The sequence below is a fragment of the Elaeis guineensis genome, chromosome 11, assembly GCF_000442705.2.
Source record: "Elaeis guineensis isolate ETL-2024a chromosome 11, EG11, whole genome shotgun sequence".
Taxonomy (NCBI): Eukaryota; Viridiplantae; Streptophyta; class Magnoliopsida; order Arecales; family Arecaceae; genus Elaeis; species Elaeis guineensis.
In genome coordinates, this window is record NC_026003.2 from 69,865,470 (window position 1) to 69,869,887 (window position 4,418).

General features: G+C 38.3%; 1 non-coding gene across 1 annotated transcript; it reads left to right on the forward strand.

The window, feature by feature from the left end:
* The first annotated feature begins 3,738 nt into the window (after positions 1–3,738).
* LOC140852671 (small nucleolar RNA R71) lies at positions 3,739–3,844 on the forward strand. The gene has a single exon (XR_012135573.1). It is a non-coding gene; the product is annotated as a small nucleolar RNA R71 (small nucleolar RNA).
* Positions 3,845–4,418: the final 574 nt, after the last annotated feature.

Sequence of the window (4,418 nt, forward strand, 5' to 3'; positions counted from 1 at the left end):
GATCCTCAAATGGGAGTACAAGAGTCTTTTTATAGGTGTTAGGAGGGATGAGTTTTACATGATTTTTTAATGTGGAACTAAAAAAAATACTAAGAACTAAAAGATGGATGGATGAGATGGAAAGATCATAAGTAGATAAAGAAAATATAAATTCTTCCTTTTGAAGTATTTTCAAGTATCATATTTTTTTCTTTTAATGAGCATCTGTTCATCTGTTCGCGTCCGCCAACAAAAACTCCTCGCACCCCTCCATGCCGCGCGCCCGCACTCGCCCGTGCCCGCGCCCGCGCCCGCGCTGCCCGCTCATGCCCACGCCCGCGCCCGCGTTGCCGCGATGCTGCGCGTGCATTAGCTATTAGGAAGCGCTCCCTTTTTTTGATTCCCAAAAAGAAACTTTTGTTTCTTTAAAATGATGCCTATATCCTTTTTAGATTCTTTGCATAGTATCTTCATTTTTCATAATACCGTATGCATCCTTCTTTTATTTTAATTTTATTTTAAATCTAATTTTCTTCAAACTTGAGTCTTTTTGATCTATGAATCGGACTCTTTGTATCGACGATCACCTTTCTTGTAAAATATAAAAAGAAGCATCAAATTCTTAATAAATAAAATAAATTAACTATAATTTTTTACTTTAAATGACTTAAATTAAGTATTTATCACACCCTCCAACTTGAATTTTGCTCGTCCTCGAGTAAAATAGATATATCAGCATTATGTACCGACTCGGTCTTGAATCAAAAGTTAGGTTAGGCATCCCAAAAGATAGATGATACCTGGTCAGATCATTAAAGAGATACTTTATTGGATTATCAATTTCCCCAATTAGTGGCTGAGTATTAACTAAAAAATTTCAAGAGCTTTTCTTTCACCAACTCCCCACTTTACTCTTTAAATCTTCTAACTTAATGTGAGAGAGGTTTATTATCTTCTTGCAATTTAGTCCCCTTATTATCCATTATTTTTTTAACATTGCCCACCTTTTTACGCGAACCACAACGCTTACTTAGGCGAAAGGGCCCAGTTACTCAGTAAGAAACCAATATTTTTTTTTTAAAGAAAATTTTAAGAAAAATTTTTGCATACCTCGACCTTTCCACCCAATCTCTCATGAAGCAGATTTTTTATTGAGATCAGTAAGAAAAGGGTTGTAGAATCACTCCTAAAATTTGGTCTAGTATAAACCCTACCATTTATTGGATTTTCTTAATAATTTATTCCTCAGTATCTCTAAAATTATCTTGATCATTAATCATTCATTGATTAGGATGCCTAATTGACTCTTAATCAAAATAAAATTTGGATACATAAAACTAATTATTTCTGACCATACTTGAGGATTTGATTAATTTTCTCCCCCGCTAACTTAATCTACATTGTCCTCAATGAAGTAGGAAAGCAAAGAAAATAAAAGGAGAGAGTGTACCTGGGATAATTTTGCTTCGAAAGTTGAAGATAGCTTCATTGATTAATAGGCTCTTGTTCTAAATTTCTGCAGCTGCAGTAAAGTAAAAAAAAAATATGAAATCGTTGTGTTGCCTCCCAACAAGCGCTAAGTTTTACGTCTTCAGCCAAACGTCAATTCCTTTTATGGTGCATGCAAATGGAGGGATCAATTCCTTTTAAATCGACAATGGACCAACCGATAGCCTCTTTGTGTTCCTTCAGAATACTAACCAATTGTGCTTCCTGATTAGGGGTCAAGTCTGATGCAATGATTGCCGGTAAGGTATCATTGGGTCCTAGAAATACATACTTGAGCGTAGCAGGAAGGGGTTTCAATTCTAACATAGGTGGTGATTCTAAAGATGGGACTATTGGTGTATTGGCTAATGTGGGCAATGGCTAATACTTGATTGTCCATGGAGGAGTGGTTTTATCGTGTGGTGTATCCAACAAGGTGTTAACTTCTTTCATATATCCCTCAAAGTCATACACTTCAAAGTGAGCCAAGCAAGTATCTAAGGGGTCTGGTGCTAGAATTGTGGGTGTTGCATCTTCTATAATGTCTTCTAGTGAATCTACTTCAAAGCAACTATCCATTGATGGTCCTTGGGAAGCACCAAACAAATTCAGTCTCAGTTTCTTATTCCCAAACGATACGTCCATGACTCCTGTCCTACAATTAATGCATGCATTTGTCGTAGCTAGGAAAGGTCATCCTAAGATAATGGGAATTTGTCTTGGGTTGTCACTTAGTTTCATGTCGAGAACCAGAAAATCAACTGGAAAGTAAAACTCATCTACCTTGACCAAGACATCCTCAAGCATTCCACATGGTTCCTTAATTGATCTGTCAGCTAATTGCAGTGTGACTGATGTGGGTTTCAGTTCTCCAAATCCAAAAAGTTCATACACCGAACTAGGTAAAAGATTCACACTTGCCCCTAAGTCCAGAAGAGCTTTTTCAATGTGATAATTTTTTATAACACAGGAAATGATGGGGGCTCCTGGGTCCTTAAGCTTTGAAGGAGTGGCATGCTGGAAGATAGAACTAGCCTGTTCAGTGAAGCATACATTCTTTAGGATTTGTGATCTAGATTTATGTTTTTGGGTGCACAAATCCTTCAAAATTTTGGCATAAGCAGGGACCTGTTTGATTGCGTCTAGAAGGGAAAGATTAATTTGGACTTGCTTAAACAATTCCAACATCTCGTCGAGTCCTCCTCCCTTCTTATCTACAGAAATAGGAGCTTTCAGGGCATCTAAAAATAGGACTTTAGGCAAGTAAGATGATTCCAGTATAGTTGGTTCATTCTCTATTTTAAGGTGCTCCTTGTTCTTGGGTGATTTGGCTTCGGTTAGAGGTTTAGGGTCGATCTCATTGGTTTTACTAGTGTGTTCAATGACCTTCCCACTTCTCAGAGTCATGATTGATTTGGCGTGTTCAGAAAAAGCTTCTGGGGTATTAGAGCTCTCAATCACAAATTATCCTTTTGGGTTGCTCTCGGGTTGGCTAGGTAATTTTTCTCCTTCCCTCCTACCGAATGCAGTCGCTAGTTGACCTATTTGGGTCTCTAGCTTAGCAATGGATTGTATGTGGGAGTTAAGGGTCTGAGTGTTGACTTCTAATCATTCTAGTACTTTCAAAACTTTTTTCTCAAAAGCTGAGCTGTGACCAGTAGTAGACGGTTGAGGAGCATTTTGAAACTGATGATATGGTTCATGCCTATATGTTGGGTCCTGATATTGAGATCGAGGTGCGGCAGGGCCAACCACTGGTTGTGGTCTCCAGAAAAAAATTGGATGGTTTCTCCAGCCGGGGTTATAAGTGTTCGAATATGGATCGTTTGCTGATCTGCGAGCTTGTTGGACTTGAGCTTGCTGAACCTGCTCACGCACAAACTCAGAAAATTGAGGGCGGCTGGGCATTCACTAACAAAATGGTTCGGACTTGCATACAATGCACAAACTTCTTGGATTGGATTAGGTGGAATCGGAGATTGTCCAGTATTTAGAAGACGGTCTAATTTTTGGGATAGTTCATCTACCTTACTGTGGATATCCATGATGTTTCCAATCTGATAAATTCCACTTCTTTTTTGTTGAAGCATGGGTTGTTCTCTAGAGGTGGCAGACATATGATGTAGGAAATTCTCACTAAGTATTTCAAAGAGCTGCCAGGCTTCATCCTCACTCTTTAGCATGAATGTCCCACCACATGATGCATCAATCATTTGTCGGTATTTCTCTGATAGACCATGATAAAAGCACTGACAAAGTTGCCATTTAGGGATAGCACGGTGTGGACATTTACGAATGAGGTCCCTTAACCTTTCCCATGTCTCATGAAAAATTTCACCCTCCAATTGGAAAAAACTAATGATAGCTTTTCTAATTTGATTTATTTTTCCTATTGAAAAGTATTTCTTGAGAAATTCTCTCTGAAGATGATCCCAAGTTGAAATGGTTACAGAATCTAAGGAGTTTAACCAATGCTTGGTTTTGTCCTTAAGTGAGAAAGAGAACAGTTTCAAGCTAAGGGCATCATCGGAGAAGTTTTGGATTTTTACTGTGGAACAAATTTCAAAAAATTCATCCAAGTATTTGTATGGGTCCTCATTACTAAGTCCATAGAATGATGGCAACATTTGAATAATGCTAGACTTAATCTCATATTGGGTAGCTTCTACTAGAGGTGCTTGAATGCATGGAGAGTAGGTATATAAGGATGGCGTGAAATATTCTCTCAATGAGCGTGGAGGATTAGCCCCACCAGGTGCAGCCACGTTTCTAACTCGGATAGTCCTAAGAGTCTTTTCTAATTCTTTATCTAATGGTTGTAAGTCAGGTTTTAGTGATCGTCGACCTAACATGCAACTAAAAGGTCTATGTAGGACTATCCTAGTCTGTTAAGGATTTTTAAGAGGAGAGGAGAAGAGAGAAAAGAGTTCTAAAGAAGAGATCCTAAGAAG